We start from the raw sequence: 18279 nt of genomic DNA on the forward strand, positions 1-18279 counted from the left end.
AACTTTCATACTCCAAATTATGGCTAGTGCAATCTTTGGACAAATCAAGGTTGCCATTGCTCATGCTTTGGCATTTGGAAACTAACATGAAAGTAGTTGGTAGTTTTTTCAATCACTGTTTCAGACATTTTGCTGGTTAAAAAGCCCAAACTCAACCCTTAAATAATGCACAGTATTGCTCCACTGGAGGTTACACAGAGCTGAAGACTCCCTTTCCATTCCCATGAGATAGAACCAGGTTGCCTGGTGGTCACATGGTCCACAATACCTGAAGACCTAGGTATTTTTCTACACTCTCAGTAGCCAAAAAAGAAATAAGTGGGGAAGTAAAAAAAAAGGTGATTGAGTATATGCCAAAGTTCTATAAATTTTGAGGTAACTAAAAATATCATATTAAAAAAAAGGAGCTAAACTCATCACTTTAAAGTGAACCTAAATTCACTGATTTAACAGTTTCCCAAAACAGTAACATTCAAGGCATGCTGTGAATAATTACTAAAAGAAATTTTTGGATAAAGGTTATGAAGCAACAGTGCTGGATAACTTGATTGTGGAAGTAGGAAATAGGGATCGTATGGAACTTCTAAGGGACAAACCCCCCCAGGTCAACAATGGGGAGGATTTTAGTCTAGCCTTCCTTACCACCTATTCCAGCCAACATTAGGCCACCAAGAGAATTATTAAAAAACACTGTCCGGTAATTAAAAATGACCGTATCCTTGGCCCTTTATTACCCAACAACCCTCGTGTCCTATTTAGGGGAGCCACGAGCTTAAGGCACACTTTGGCACCAAATGTCCCCGATCCACCTCAGCGTCCAACTTTCTTTGGGGATCTGAAAGGCTTCTCCCCCTGTAGGAGATGTAGGGTATGTAGGGTAAACGCATTACGTCAAAGGAGATTAACAGAATTTACATCAGAAGGCACGGGTGTCACCTACCCGATTGATTCTCTCATAACATGCACTTCTAAGTGTGTGGTGTACCTCCTTCGGTGTCCATGTGGTTTGGAGTATGTGGGGCGAACCACTAGGAAGTTAAATGTAAGGTTGGGGGAGCATATTACCAATATCAGACAGGGATTCGATAAGCATAGTGTCTCTAGACACTATGACGAAGTGCACAATAGAGACCCCAATGGTCCCACGTTTATAGGGATAGAAAAATATGTTCCACATTGGCGTGGCAGTAATTTGAAGCCTACCATATCCAGATCAGAAACCAACTGGATTTTTAGGCTTGGTTCCCATGCCCCCAACGGATTGAACATAGAGTGGGACATCAACTGTTGTATTAACAACAGTTGATGTCCTTCTAATACATCAGCTGTTTTAGTTGATGGTAGTTGATGTCCCCCTCTAGCACATCTTTAGTGATGACTGGATACTAGACATCAAATGTATGTCCCTTTGTGACGAATAGATCTCAAATCTCCACTGAACATGATTTATAAACTACAGGGGGTCCCCGGGTTACAAACAAGATAGGGACTGTAGGTTTGTTCTTAAGTTGAATCTGTTTGTAAGTCGGAACAGGTACATTTTTTAAGTGTAGCTCCAGCCAAAAAAACTATTTTTAAGCTTTTTGGATAGCATAGGGAAGGGTTAACACCCCTGTAATGTTTGTTTTGCTGTCTGTGCCCCTATTCAGAAGATTTCACCTCACTTTCTGTCCCAATGACAATTGGATTTTGAAAATTTTGGGTTGTTGTGGAAACGAGCCTTGGTGATAAAGCATTAGTGGAGGTACCTTTTCCCCATAATAGCTCTTACAGGAGTGAATTTCCCTTCCTAGGGGTAGATTTCCTCTCACTTCCTGTTGTCTCCCTCCGTTTGTAATTAGGAGTCGTTTGTAAGTCGGATGTTTGTAACTAGGGGACCCCCTGTATTCCAATTTTTCATCCTTTGGTATTGGATTAGGCTTTGTTGTATTAATGTATATTTTATGTTATTTTAAATTAATACAGAGACTGAGCTATGTCGTTGGATTCATATTAGGCATCCACATGCTTCACGGTTCCCCCTTATTGTATCTGTAATTCAGTTTTGTATATTTATGGAGTATTTATGTAAAAGGTTTCCCCTTTTTGTACCGGTAATTTAGTTTTGTATATTTATGGAGTATTATATCCAACACCTCTTCATAATAACAATAAATCACCTATTGAAATTTTACTTTCTTTATATAACCGTCTGGATTAAGGCCGTTGCTAGTTTTGGTGTAATACCCCTAATATTCCACGAGTTGGCACTAGAGACAAGATCTCATGTTGCGATCTTTATTTTGGGCTTGATAATCAGACGGTTATATAATTAATTAATTTAGTTCTATATATTTCTTAAGTGTCAATTGACATTGTATTATAACAACAATGAATTGTTGTTTATTAATAATTTTTTTTTCCCACATAATTGCCTAGATATAGGCTGCTGGTGAATTTTGGTGTAATGTCTCTAACATTGCACTAGATGGCATCGGTGACATGTTCTTATGCTGCTATCCCTATATAATTAGGTCTAATGATTTGACGCTTCTCTTTGTTTCTTTTTTTCTTCTTTATTGATTAATGGCTTTCACATCCGTGGTAATTACCCTCTTTAGTTGATTCTCCAGCACCTATTATAATGAAGCTCTGCCTCTTATGAACCAATCACAGCGCTTTCCAGTTTGATGCCTGAGTATTTAATGCGCGTGCGTCATTGCGTACCCCTGATGACGTCAGTTGTGACGAAACGGCCGTAGGGTCACAACATCGCACGCACAGCGCATGCGCGATCTTAATTTAAACGGCGATAGCGTCGTTTTTTTTATCTTCTTCATTTTAGTTTATGTTTTTACTTTACTTTGCGAAATAAACAAGCCAAAAAGTTACTTGCACCAGCGGAGCATCTCCTTTTGTTTCTTTTTTTGGCACCATAACATCAATTTTGTGTACTGGATCCGTGGATGCCACTATGCTTGCCCTATGAGAGGATATCCCAGGATAGGATTGTGGAAGATATCCTTAGCTGTTGTCGGCTGGTTGGCTGCCCAGGATGGAGTCCTGATGCATTGGCCCAGCGGTGTCCTTTGTAGTATCCCTGTGGTGGTCCACTCACATCTGCTAAGCTTGCTTGACCCCCCTGAATAAGGGCGGTCACAGGCTTTTTGGTAAGCCTTCAATCTATCTATCCGGTGGTGGGCAAACACAGAATAGTGAGGATTCACCCCTGAAATCTGCACAGAATATTCTACACCAAATACACTGCTTTGGACTTTTATGCTTTTATATGTCTTTACATGTTTTCACTCATATATAGTCTGTGGGTTCATGTATTGTGAAGCACTTTATACAGCTATCATGTATGACTGTGATTTTGTCACCATTTTTGATATATCGATTAAGAGAGTTTTTCACTATTTATAATAATTGGTTTATTAATTTCACCATTCACATATATTAGTCAGTCCAGCGCTGCACTTCCTATATTGCATGCTGTGAATAATTGTCGCAGTTGCTTGAACTGTCAAACTATTAAAAGAGAAGTATGAATTTAAGTATGAACTTAAACTCCAAACATTTATACTCACCTAGGTGGTTGCAGCATTGAACCAATGCTGCATCTGTCCACCGCTGACTCTGCAGTGAAAACTGAACGATCAAACACTGCTGATCGCTCAGTTCTCACTTCTGCTCTGAGCATAGAGCCGTGACTGTCGCTCACTGCTCTGCCCCTCCAGTACTCACTGGAGAGCAGCGCTATGGAGGGGGTGGGAGCAGCTATCTCAGGCTCTCAGTGGCTCGCTGAGAGGCTAAGCCAGCTGCCGATCCAGGCACCTGGTTGGATCCCGACCATATGGTCACGATCTTACCCTAGCCTGGACCGGCCCTGTGATGTTCGACAACAAGCGGGCTTCAGCCCTCAGCTTCCAAGATGAAGGACACTGAATAAACATGAAAAGTAATCAGCCACCCCAAGATATGGATATATTTGCTGCTTATTTTTACTACTTATTTTAGTGGGCAGCACAGTGGTGTAGTGGGTAGCACTTTCGCCTAGCAGTAACAAGCTAGAAAAAGCCTCGGCAAAGCGCCTGAAAACCGCCTCCCATTCATTGCATTGTTTCTTTTCACACTGGGGCGGTGCACTTGCGGGACGTTCCGAAAAGTCCTGCAAGCAGCATCTTTGGGGCAGTTTGGGAGAGCTGTATTTAGCGCTCCCAAAACGCCCTGCCGGTTGCAATGAATGGGCAGTGCTTCCAAAGCACCTGAAAAGCACTTTGAAAAAGCCACAAAACAGGAGTTTTTTTTACCAAAAGTGGCGCAAAAGCGCAGCTGAAACGCTACAGAGACGAGCGGGGTTATAGCGCTAAGGACCGGCGCTGCCAGTGTGAAAGTGGCCTTACTGCACTGGGGTGCAGCGCTCACAGGGAGACAGACATACAGCAGTACCTTAGCAGCAGTGAGATGCTGAGCTTACAGGAACACTAAGGTGCACCAGGGTCCCAGGGAATGTAGGCACACAGGAATACAGATGAAGTACACAATGGGGTTGATTTACTAAAACTAGAGAGTGCAAAATCTGATGCAGCTCTGCATTGAAAGCAATCAGCTTTCAGGATTTTTTTGTCAAAGCTTAATTGAACAAGCTAAAGTAAGAAGCTGACTGGCTACCATGCACAGCTGCACCAGATTTTGCACTTTCAGGTTTTAGTAAATCAACCCCAAGGAGTTTAGTACAGGAAGGATACTGACTGGTACTGTCTGGGAAGAACACAGCATGACCGCACATATAGCGAAGGTGAAGGGCCGAGGAGCAGAGTCTTAGGCCCCTTTCACACTAGCGGACTGATTGGGTCCTCCTGTCAGCTCTTCAGGTGGGCTCCAGTCTCCTCTATGAAGCGGCAGGTGTCAATGGACATGTGTGAGTTTACACCCGCCAACATCCAATTCTATCTGCTAAAAACAGACGGATGTGGATTCGTTCTCCATCCGTCTAGCAGATCTAACATTGACATCTGTGATGCTGTTTGGATGTTTAATTCTGAAAGTCTAAAGGTTTAGCACTGAGCAGTGCGGGGTGTACCAACATGGCCTCCACCACCTTCCTACTGCTGGCGTCCAGCTGCTTTCAAAATGTAACATCAAAACAGCATCACAGATGTCAATATACTATATTTATTTATATACGCTCCCCTTATTGCTAAATTTACTGTGAAGTTCAAGACGTAGCTGGGTGTAGTAAGATGTCTGCTACCTTCTTCTGACTGCAGGTGTTCTGTCAGATTAGCAAACCTGGTAGCGGTGGAACGCATGCGCAGCTGACGGAATGTTACTTCCTTTGCCAATTCTGACTGAACAGTAGTAGGGATGAGCTCCGGCGTGTTCGCACAACCCACCAGAAAGTCGGCACCGCGCTGCACTAATCACAGGCAGTGAGACATTTCCCGATCTCTGCAGCCGCACATTGGGACAATGTCTCATTGCCTGTGATTAGCGCAGCGCCGACTTCCTGGCGGACTCTGCACATGGGCTGTGCGAACACTCCGGAGCTCATCCTTAAACAGTAGCCCTTTACCAGTTTGGTGTACCACAGCGATATAGACTGGATCCACTAACCCCACCCGCACCTAAACAGGGATTAGCAATGGGGAGGTTTCCCCCCATTCACTGTAGAAGACCCCATTCTTTGAAGGGACTCATTTGCTAAGCAGCAATTGTGTGCATGGTGAATGGAAACCTATGAGCAGCCTGGAGCTAGTAGTGCACCTAGCAGTCCTAGTACAGGATACACAATAATCCAGGCTGTAGGGAAGAGCTTGTATTCTGGACCCCTTCCATACACAGCAGGCTCAGGGAAGCAGAGCTCTGGTCGCGGTCCATTCTGGGACTCGTAACCCTCCACTTAGGGGAAGCTCGTACAGATGCCCTCCGCGTATAGGGACAAACGGGGAGCCTCTAATAATGGCCGGTATACAGACTATCCGGTGTGTCTGCACACAGTACAATCACTCACCATTATCACACTCCTGTCCGAATGGTAGAATCTTTACTCTGTCCCACACAGAAAGGCTCACCTATCCTGTGCACCGACATATACAGCACTTCCGGGGAAACAGGAACCTCACTAAAGCGTTCCGCCCCACTGGAAGCTGCAAAATGTGTTCTGGAGGATCTGCAGTTATTGTAATGTATGATTTTTAGAAAGGAATGATATTGACCAGTGCTTACTTTTTTTTTTGGCTGTATTTTTTCATTCTTTTTTTTAAAGCCTTAAAAAAAAGGGCTGTGCAGCATAAGTACACAGGATATCTATCTCACACTTGTGCATGAGATATGTAAATCACTTGTCACTCACAGCAAGGGGGAAGAACTGTCCCCTATTTCTCTGTCAGTTTTTATCTTACTGAAAAAGATAAGAGGATTGCTCAGAGCTGGATTAACTCTTTGTGGCAAGACTGGGCACAGATGACATGAAATTCTATACTGTACAAGCTACTAGCCTTAATTTAAAAAAAAAAACAAATTACATCCACTTTAACGCTTATACAAAGCCTTTGTGGAAAGAGCAATACCCAAAAGTTTAAAGTAAAATCCAAACATATGATAAGGTAAACATTAGAGGAAGGCAGGTTAGAAGGCATGTTAAACAAATGCTGAAGCAGCTGTCTGCATGGGAGAACATAGGCTGATATCAAGACATTCCCAGGTTTGTGAGAAGAAGGCACCTTTCACAAGGGGCAGACTACAGCTGTGATCCGCTTGCTCAGCAGGGGATCGGTCTGCTGATCCCTGCTGAGCAGGTAGATGACAGGTCCGTGTCCACTCAACTTTTGCAGAGCAGACACGCACAAAGCCTCCTCTCTTCTATGGGCAGACAGATGTAAACGGACCACCTGAATAAAGGGTGGAAAAGAGACAACATGTAGTGAAGAAGGACAGAGTGTGGGAGAAGGTAGTCACAGAAAGAAGAATGTTGAAATATTTGTTAAAGCGGTTGTAAACCCTGCTCGCTAATTTTTCCCTCCAGTTAAGCCTCTAAATAAGGCTTACCTGTAGTTAAAATTAATATCTCCTAAACGTGCATTGTTTAGGAGATATTTACCCTGCATGCGCTCTGAAGGTCCAGCATACCTTGCCGGAACTTCAGAGCTATGTGCTGGAACTAAGGGCTCCAGTGGCGTTATCGCGGCTCCGGCCAAATCACATTGCCGGAGCTCAACAACCCGGAAAAAGACATGTCAGCCCTCTCAGCTGTGACTTTACAGCGCTGGAGGGCTTCGTTCCAAGGTGAGCATTTCATAATGTGCTAGTGTGCGATGCCATTGCCTTGTAGGTTTTTTTGGGTTTTTTTAACATCCGCGGTTTACAACTGTTTTAAGTAAAAGTCTATTGGCAATATAATCTCACTGGTTAAAATAAGTGGGTCAATTTAATTCCCATGAGTCTTTAGATGTTGACTCAAATCCATTCCGTCCAAGATTGCCAACAGTATTTTGGGGTTCAAAACAAGGGTTGAATAGCACAGCCTATTAAGGTCAGCCATCGCTGCCACCCGGAAAGGTCTAATAGAGGGGCATGTCCATACCATGTGCATGAAAGAGCCTACAGAGAAATGGCAGCGTGTACATAAGGATCAGTCAAGTAGTAAATAGCAGCCAGGCATTGCGAGGGAAAATAAGCTCTATGGAGAAACTTTAATTGTAAAACCAATCTGTAGCAGAGATCATATACTTGACATAATGGCTGATGCAGATTTCCCATTCTTTCTCGTCCAAATCAGTATTCCATTTTTTTAAAGGTACAAGCAGAGAGCATATACAGAGATCATATACTTGACATAATAGCTGATGCAGATTTCCCATTCTTTCTCGTCCAAATCAGTATTTAATTTTTTTAAAGGTACAAGTGGAGTTAGTGATATAAGCTACAGAGAGCCTAAGACATAGAAAAAATAAGGGTTTCTCCAGCAATCTCAAGGTGAGTAGCTGTTTGATAGGGTCAGCCTCCAAGGTAATGTGAGTGGGAAATTGTGCGTGGACCGCATGTCTCAACTGCAGATACCTAAAGAATATACTATGAGGAACGTTATATTTAGCTTTGAGGTCAGAAAATCCCATTAGTCTCCGGTCTGACATAATGTGCTTAAAGTGTAAGTAAAGTCTTCAGGTCGCGTGAAGATGGGTGTATGTGGCGAGAAGGTCAAATGAGAATGATATTTAGCCCTAGCATTATGTCACACCACAAGAGTAGTCCTCACTGGGCCGGTAACCGACGAGTTAGATCTAGGGTCCTAAAGACCAGGTTACCTGAAGTGCAACTTTGCCCAGAACAACTTGATAAAAAATAATGTTCTTTAGCAAGGAACATACTGTACATTCCACAATAATAATTATGCTAACAAAATTAGTGTGGGCTGTAAATTGCCTCCAGCATTGCTTGCTGGAGTCTGCCATTTTGCTGAAGCCCAGAGCCCCTGGGCAGCAGTAAATCTTTAGGCTGTCAGCAGATCAGCCTTTGGTGGCTCTGATTTTCGGCACAATGCCAAAAAACAGAGAGCAACTGAGCATATGCACATAAGTGTGAGTCAGTGTATTAATGGATTTTAATGTTTTACATAGCTATACCTGCAAAAGGGGCCAGCCAGAAGTGATCTAGCAGGACCTAATTTTCTGACTGAAGTTCCTCTTTAAGGTACCATATGAGCCCAAGAGGGCTGCTTCCAGGGTAAATTCAGGGATGTCTTTGGTTTGTGAAAACCACCAGTGGACTAAAATCACTATTGCTGCCCAATATTACAGCTGAATATGAAGAAGGGATATTACCCCATATGACAAAGGAAGTTGCAATGTGAATTTAGCAAAACATGGGATTTTTCCAGCCCATACAAGGGAGAGCATTATACTACCCAATTTCTTGAAAAACATTTTTAGTACGAGAGCTCAGGTGCTCGTGAAGTAATAAAGAAATTGCTGACTAGGGTAAGGGGAAGTGTTTTCCAGGATGCACATCTCTGGGAAAAAAAGCTTAAAGTGGCTGTAAACCCTTACATATAACCAATGAAGTGACTGGCCCCAGGTGATACACAGATGAAACAAATCCTCCGACATACGTTGTACCTGTTTATTTGCAGTCTTCTTTCTCTACATCAATTAAATGTCCAGAACTTATAAAGCTTGTCTGAGCTTTCAAGGGGTTGTAAACCCCATGTTTTTTTTCACCTTAATGCATCCTATGCATTAAGGTGAAAAAACTTCTGTCACTGACTGGCCAAAGGCTCCATGGAGAGAGCAACAGACCTGGGGAAAGGGGACAGCCCTGTCTTGTTCCCCTGGATAGAGGAAAGGAAGAGGACAATGAATTGTCGATATGTACTTTGGCCGTAGGGGCTGAGTAGAGCATACGTAGTTACTTAATAAAACAGGGACCAAAGCCAAATTTACGATGGATGGCCCAGAGGTAGGTCCATTCAACAGACACAACTACCCTGGGCCTATCCAAAGTATCTTCTCTAATACTTTGACTTCAGATGATCATCAGCCTTATTTTGTGGCCAAAATGCAATATACAGTATTTTCTGATTGCAGTATTCCAGAAAAAGTATACAGGCAGTCCCCTAGTTACAAACATCCGACTTACAAACGGAGGGAGACAACAGGAAGTGAGAGGAAATCTACTTCATTTTGGCCACTAGCTGGAGTTGATAATTGTAAGAAGTCATAGTATTAGAGGAAAAAAAGGGAGCATTACTAAATGCTTGTGACATTTGTCCAATAAATGTTTTACAAAAAGTCCCAATACAGGAATGGCGTTTAAGAGCCATTGAAAAGACTATGCCATACTGTATTGTTAGGACTCATTCACACCATCACGTTCTGGTGTGATGCGTTAACGCAGGCTGCCAATGTTCAAAAAATAAAGATGGATGCTCTATTTTTAGCAACACAATGCACCACAACATATGGTAGTGCATTGCAGTGTGCTGCAATACAGCTCCAATGGGAAAGTATGTCTGCATTTACTAGGGACAGATCAGTTTATGTGCTGACAAGGTGCAAATCAATAGGAGGAGAAAGCAGAGTAACAGAGAGATGAGCTCATCATTTTTTTTATCTTTTAATGGGCTATTCATTTTAATCTTATTTCTGATTGAAGTTACAGTTTCCCGTAAACCTTTGCATTTTCTATTTTTCTTCTTTTTGCTTCCCAATTCTTCCCTTACCTCATTCACACACAAGCAAAGAGCCACAGCCCCTTTAAAGCAGATGTTTTCTGCCACAGCATATTTTCACACTATGGCACACTTACTTTACAAAACCCCCACCCCCTGTGCTCTCCCTTGTCGCTACGTTCCATCTTAATTCATTCTTTTGGTTACTTCGTCCAAGCACCCAAAGCATGCCTAGAATGTACACTGAGCTCCACATGTGCCTATCTAATAGAATTTTTTTTTTTAAATTAGCCCTTGATTTACTTTAAGCTCTCAGTCACAATTTGCAGCATTAAGTACCCTCTCCCAGCCCTTGTGTAATAGGTACTTAAAGTGATTGTAAAGTCTCTTTTTTTATTCTTTAAAAATAACAAACATGTCATACTTACCTGCCCTGTATAATCATTTTGCACAGAGCGGACCCAATTCTCCGCTTCTTGGGTCCCCTCTTCGGTGCTCCTGGCTCCTCCCTCCTGTTGAGTACCCCCACAGCAAGCAGCTTGGTATGGGGGCACCTGGGCCGGGCCACAGTTCCCTGTGTCCATTCAGACACGGAGCCAAGGCCTGGCCTGGCCCCGTCCCCTTTCTCTCCTCATTGGCTGACTTTGATTGACAGCAGCCGGAGTCCCGAGGGCCGAGAGGCGTCCCAGGCAGCCGAGACACTCCTACAACATCGCTGGATCTAGAGGGACCTCAGGTTAGTATTAGGGGGGCCGGGCTGCTGCACACAGAAGACTTTTAATCTTAATGCATAGAATGCATTAAGATAAAAAAAACCTTCTGCCTTTACAATCACTTTAAGGAAGAACTGAAGTCCTTCTTTTAAAAATTGTGAGCAGGAAGGCTCTTTATTACAGAAGAGACATTCAATAAAGGAAACTTACATGTCTGCTCGCAGTCTTCTTTGGAATGTACACTGAGCTGCGCAAGCACAGGAGTGATTTCATCCTGCCCCAGCCAATGAAGAGAGCAGGAGCTCAGCACCCAGTACAACATGCCGAAGCCAGCTAAGGACATTGGATTGCTGAAGGGAGGCAAGTATTCTGAAGTTTAAATCTCCAGCACTGCCACATTGGGGGAAGGCAATGGAGCAATTTACATGCTCCCCCTACAGTGAGGAGAATAATTTTTTGATCCCATGCAGAGACAGAATATCAACCAAAAATCCAGAAAAAAAAAAAAAAAAACCACGAAGCAAATGTTATTTTACTCACTGAACTGCAACTCGATTTATAAGTAATTGATCCCCAAGCAAAACATGACTTAGTACTTGGTGGAGAAACCCTTGTTGGCAAACAGAGGTAAGATGTTTCTTGTAGTTGGTCACCAGGCTTGCACACATCTCAGGAGGGATTTTGGTCCACTTTTCTTTACAGATCTTCTCTAAATCCTTAAGGTTTCTTGGCTGTTGCTTGGCAACTCGAAGTTTCAGCTCCCTCCATAAATTTTCTATAGGATTAAGGTCTGAAAACTGGCTAGGCCACTCCATGACCTTAATTGGCTTCTTCTCGAGCCACTCCCTTGTTGCCTTGGCGGTACGTTTTGGGTCATTATGCTGGAAGACCCATCTTCAGTTTTCTGGCTGAGGGAAGAAGGTTCTCATCTAAGATTTTACAATACGTGGCCCTATCCATTGGCTCCTCAATGCGGCATTGACCTGTACCTTTAGCAGAGAAACGGCCTAAAAGCATAATGTTTCCACCTCCGTGCTTGACTGTAGGGATGGTGTTCTTAGGGTCAAAGTCAGCATTTTTCTTCCTCCTAACACAGCGTGTCCCTCTCCTCTCCTCAAGAAGGCACATGTACAGTCATGCCAATGAACATCTAATTGATTCAGCGAAGGATTGGGAGAAAGTGCTGTGGTCAGATGAGACCAAAATTGAGCTCTTTGGCATTAACTCGACTCGCCGTGTTTGGAGGAAGAAAAATGCTGACTTTGACCCCAAGAAGACCCCTACAGTCAAGCACGGAGGTGGAAACATTATGCTTTGGGCCTGTTTCTTTGCTAAAGGTACAAGCCAACTTTGCTGGGTGACATCTCAAAGTTTGTTTGAAAAAAACAAAAAAAACAGTGCAATCTTCTGAGCTCATCACTGCGCTGATCTCAGCCCCAATGCACCACACAACAGCCGCTGAGTTATAATGCAGCGGCTGGTGTGAACGAGCCCTAATGCACAACGGCTGTCTTTTTGTAATGCAATTCAACACCTCCCTCCCACCCTGTCTAAACCAACCTGATGGTCTTTTTTCCCCTTACCTCTAATCAAGTGCTGTGATGACCCCCTAGGATCACAGATCCCCTGCTAAGAATATGCAAATATCTAAATTTTCATTCTCAACCCAGCCAGCAGGTGGAGCTCTAATCTTTTCACATGCGACACTTTATGTCAGGGGTGCCAAACTCAATTTCATTGTGGGCCGCATCAGCATTAAGGTTGCCCTCAAAGGACCAATTGTATGTGTATGACTAGATGTCCAGAGTACTCCAATCCCCTTTGCATCAGATGTCAAGAGTCCCCCCACCATCAGAAGCCAAGAGTCTCCACCATCCCTTACATCACAGTGCACCCCCCTTACCTTGTGCTGTGGCCGGGAAGAAGCTGGCAGCGAAGCTGGGAAGCAGAAAGTGCATGGTCTGAAAGAGGACCAGAGGAGGCCTGGAGCGAGCTGCCCAAATCTGTTGAACGCTGAGATCAGGGCAGGTGGACAAGAGGGGGTGCCAACGCTGCAGAGAAGCGCAGGGTCTGGTAGAGAGTTCTGTCCTCCTCTCTTCTGCTGAGACAAGGTGGAGGCGGAGATGAGGGGGTGCTGCAGGAATTGTGCAAGGGCCAGATGCGGCCCGTGGGCCTTGTGTTTGACCACATGTGCTTTATGTTATACCTGTGCTGAATGACACCTGTTAACACAACTTAAGTCACCTAAGCAGCAACGTATCCTTTATAAGATTGCTTAGGTTACATTTACACAGGAATTCATGTGTAGATAATTTGCGGTGTTCAGTGGCGGCTAAACGCAGCCTCTGGATGCAGCAACCGTTTCTGCTATGACTGCATAAACCAGCTTCTTATTTGTGCCTGGCCAAAACTCTGCAACGCTGACCCTGGGCGCAGAGCATCCAGAGTCAGGATTCGGATGTAACAGTACAAATCGAACAGCTGACACCTGCAGGTGTGTGCAACAGTGTTTATAACCACTGGTAAAAATCTGCTAATTCCTCCCAGCGGCCAAACACAAACTCTTGTGTGAATGTTGCCTATGGCTCAGGTTTCACTCAGACTAAAGAAGCCTTTAAAGGCGTTGTAAAGGTAAAAGTTTTTTTCACCTTAATGCATTCTATGCATTAAGGTGAAAAAACTTCCGACAATACCGCCGCTACCAGACCCCCCGTTTTACTTACCTGACCCCTCGAAAGTCCTGAGCTCGCTCCCGACATTGATTTCGCCGCTCAGCCTGGCTGCTGATTGGCTACAGTGGATGGATTGAAAGCAGCGCAGCCATTGGATCGCGCTGCTGTCAATCACATCCAATGACGCGGCACGGCGGGGGGTGGGGACGAGTGATACAGTGAGCGGCTATAGCTGCCGGCTGTATCACGGGAGCGCGCCCGCAAGAACTAACCACCATGCGAGGGAGCTCGCATTAAGGTGGTAAGTCCTTGCGGGGAGGAGCTGAAACAGCCGCCAGGGACCCCAGAAGACCAGGTTCGGGGCCACTCTGTGCACAACGAGCTACAAAATGAAGGTAAGTATAACATGTTTGTTATTTAAAAAAAAAATTACCTTTACAACCCCTTAAGGTTAGGAAAGCTGTTTTAGCTCTAATTTACAAATTAACTGCAGGAGGAAGTATTGCCACCAATTAATTTGTGTGTGTATGAACTGCCATCTGTTTTTCCACACAATCTGCTTCAATTTAATTAAACATAATGACTTTTCAATTGCATAATAATGTCACTTGTTTGGAAGGTATACAAATAGCATGTATATATGCGGCTGCAGGATGGGAAATGCCTCCACTGCCTACGATTGGCTGTTGGCTTTGACAGCTTCCCTGTGGGATAGCTTCAGGCAGTTTGGACTCGTGTACAAACACATCTGAGCCCAACACTAGTTATCATGTGGGTTTTCTCTTGTCCTTCGAACAATCAGGAAATTTGGTAAGCATGTTGAACAATTATATCATACAGACTGGACTACATACCTGCTAATCATCTTGCCTGAGATCAAGCCTAAAGGTCACCATACAGCAGGGGTGCCCAACCACTGACCCGCGGAGCCCTCTGATTGTGGCCCACGACCTCTTGCTCTGGGATGGCAGGACAGCAAGCCCAGCTTGCGGGTTCCCGACCCGCCATCCTAGAGCATCAGTGTTCTGAATGGAGCTAGAGCTGCATAAGCCGATGCTTCCCGTATAGCGCCAGCTAATATCACATGCGGAGTGATACCGCCTGGAACAGCAACAGCCGACAATACCTGTACCAAGGGAGATTCCTGAACAGAAGATTATTAATAACCACTTCAGCCCTGGAAGAATTTACCCCCTTCCTGACCGGGCCATTTTTTGCGATACGGCGCTGCACCGCTTTAACTGACAACTGCGCAGTCGTGCGACGCTGTACCCTAACAAAATTGACGTTCTTTTTTTCCCACAAATAGAGTTTGATCACCTCTGCAGTTTTTATTTTTTGTGCTATAAACAAAAAAAGATGGACTATTTAAAAAAAAAAGCAATATTTTTTACTTTTTGCTATAATAAATATCCCAAAAAATATATAAAAAATGACATTTCTTCCTCAGTTTAAGCCGATATGTATTCTTCCACATATTTTTGGCACCCCTGACAAAAAAAAATCACAATAAGCGTATATTGATTGGTTTGCGCAAAAGTTATAGCGCAATAGATAGATAGATTTATGGCATTTTTATTATTATTTTTATATTTTTTTTACTAGTAATGGCGGCGATCTACGATTTTTATCAGGACTGCGACATTGCGGCGGACAGATCGGACACTTTTGACACTATTTTGGGACCACTGACATTTATACAGCGATCAGTGCTAGAAAAATGCACTGATTACTGTGTAAATGTCACTGGCAGAGAAGGGGTTAACACTAGGGGGCGATCAAGGGGTTAATTGTGTTACCTATGGAGTGATTCTAACTGTGGGGGGATGGGACTTGCCTGGGGGAGGAGACCGATTGTTTGTAGAAAGGAAGAGTTTGTGGGACTTTAAATGAGGGAAAGCCATGTCACGAGAAAACATAGAAATGAAGTTACAGTACATGATTTATTTATTACAATATAAAATACATTTTAGATATTTTGTATAAGATAGGTAGGCACAAGACTTAATATGCTGCTCATAGCATGCAATACAGATAAAAAATAGACATGGCAAATATACATGGTATAATAAATCGATTGAAAAACATATGTAATAGAGGCAAGTAACTAACAGATTGGTGACCACCGCTCCAGGTAACTGGGTTTGAATTTCCCGTCCTCCGCTGGGTGAATGGTTGTGAGAGGTCCAGGTGCTGGCGATTGCTATTCCAATAGTATAGGTGCAATGAAAAATCTGGACTGCCGCACTCCGGATTGGAATAATAAAGGTAAAATCTTCTTTACTGAAAAAATGACATGATATAAAATGCGTACATTGCTCTGTTGAAGTGATCCAGCATAACCGCTGTCGCGTTTCACGCTCCCATAGAGCGCTTACTCATAGCTGGTTTGTACAACAATGAAAGACACTTATATACACATTATACGTCTCACACATGACCCCATACTGATTGTATAACTCTAAACAGCTGATCGTTAGATTGTATGACCTCTTAACATAGAGTTAATTGGGTGTGTGTTTTGTGGTGGAGTGTTTATTGAAGATGTGAATGTGTAGACAAGATGTTTCTATAGACAATACAAAAATATCCATAAATAAAAATTTTTTTTATATTGCTTTTAAAAGTCTTTTGAAGAAGGAAAGTTAGGAAGATATAAAGTTTCTTTTCTTTCCACGGGACTGAGATAGGTGCACCTACATTTTTTCTAGGAACACTATGCACTTTTCGTGCACACATAGTCTATTGGATCATGCTGTGACCACTGTGTTGGGCTCCGGGCGCTGTTCTCCGTCCTTGGAGGGTTCTCCCGTCTCAACCCCGGGGAAGACATCATGCCTGTTACCCCAGTCTTCCTTGGCAGATACCGGACCTGACCCTGAGGCTGTTCAGTAAGTATCCCAATCTATCTCTACCTTGTTGGGATAGAATCCCTCTGTCCTCCCTTATTCTAAGGGCATTATCATTAACCCCTGTTCATTTCCTTCCCAGTATATTACTTCATAACACTCCTGATGAATGGCTGTAATACCAGGAAACGCGATGAGTGCCACTAGATGCCAACAGTTACTTGTATATTTGCCATGTCTATTTTTTATCTGTATTGCATGCTATGAGCAGCATATTTAGTGTAAGTCTTGTGACTACCTATCCATTTGATACAAAATATCTGATATGTATTTTATATTGTAATAAATAAAATCATGTACTGTAACTTAATTTCTATGTTGTTTTTTTCTCGTGACATGGCGTTACCTCATTTAAAGTCCCACAAACTCTTCCTTTCTACCTACTAAATCAGGGATGGAGGCCGCCATGTGTTTTATATAGTGTGGGTGTCAGGTCATGTCCATTTACTGGAGACCAATTGTTGTTCTTAAGCATTAGGAACAACAGATCGCTCTCCTCACCCCTGACAGAACTGAGATCTGTCTGTTTACATTGACAGATCTCCGTTCTCTCCTTCTCAGGAGCAATCGCGAGTAGCCGGCAGCCACGTACACGAGCTCCTACGTCACGCCGCGGGCACACCCCATACTCCTTAAAGCGCCCGCTGTACAGCTACAGCGTTTTGCGCAGGAGTGCCATTCTGCCCCTGTCGATCGACGGCAGGCGGGCGGCAAGCGGTTAAAGGTCAGTTTATATTATAAAAACACAGTGTATATATGGGCATATCTCCTCTGCACCGTTTACTTACCAGGCTGCTTTCAAACTGAACCGCAGGTGCACCACAGTTTACGGTTATCTGCCATACAAGTCTGTTATTACCTGCGGGGTTTGGTGAGCTTTCAGAAAGTGCACCACACCTACAGGATATAATAGAAGTCTATGGCAAAGTGCAGCTAACCCATAGGTGCACTGCGCTGCACCCGTAGTGTGGGTAAAAAGCAGCGCATTAGTGTGAAAGCAGCCGTAGGCCCCTCTTACATGATCAGTCCGATAGGGTCCACCTGTCCATTCTTTAGGCGGACCCAATCGGACTCTCCATTCACCTCTATGGAGCGGCAGACTTTTAATTTTCTAAAGCACTGTGTATTAAGTGTCTTTTTTTTTAAATACTTTTCTTTTCCTTTGTTGCATTTCAGTGCTACCGATCTCCCGAAACTTCTTCACAGCCACTTCGTATCTACAAGCATATAATCCCATTGATGGCTGCATGGCAGTTCTCAAGGCGGGTTTTTTCGTGGTCACAGGAGATGATGCCTGCGTAATGTGTGTTGAACTGATTACGTCTCGTCTCCTAGGGAACCCCTGTGAGAGGGTTACAATGCATTATCACCACTGGGAGACAGAGCATTGTTATCCTATATCCAGCAGTGACTGAACAAGGACCTTCATGGCAGAATTATCAGGTATTTTTTAAAGACAGCTGCACATATAAAAAGTATTGAAAATAACTTTGTAAAATACATTAACATGACAGTACACATTTTAGTGATTGATTTTTTTAATACACATTTTTAAACAACTGCACATATTATAAAAGTGCTATAAATTCTGGTTTGTCAGGTGATGATGAGGCAGGCTACAAGTAAAGCTACACTTACCTGAGCAGCTCCATTGTAAGGATCCAGCCTCACAAAGTTCCTATGATGACCTTCACTGTTTGGGTTCCTGCTGCCTGAACATGTTGTTTTACACATTGACTATTGACTTATCTGTATATTTAATATCTTAGACTACAGTACAGGACACAGGCATTCATACATAATGGGTTATAGGTGTGTACCTTCATGTGACTGGA

This window comes from Aquarana catesbeiana, linkage group LG04, assembly GCF_042186555.1.
Source record: "Aquarana catesbeiana isolate 2022-GZ linkage group LG04, ASM4218655v1, whole genome shotgun sequence".
NCBI lineage: Eukaryota > Metazoa > Chordata > Amphibia > Anura > Ranidae > Aquarana > Aquarana catesbeiana.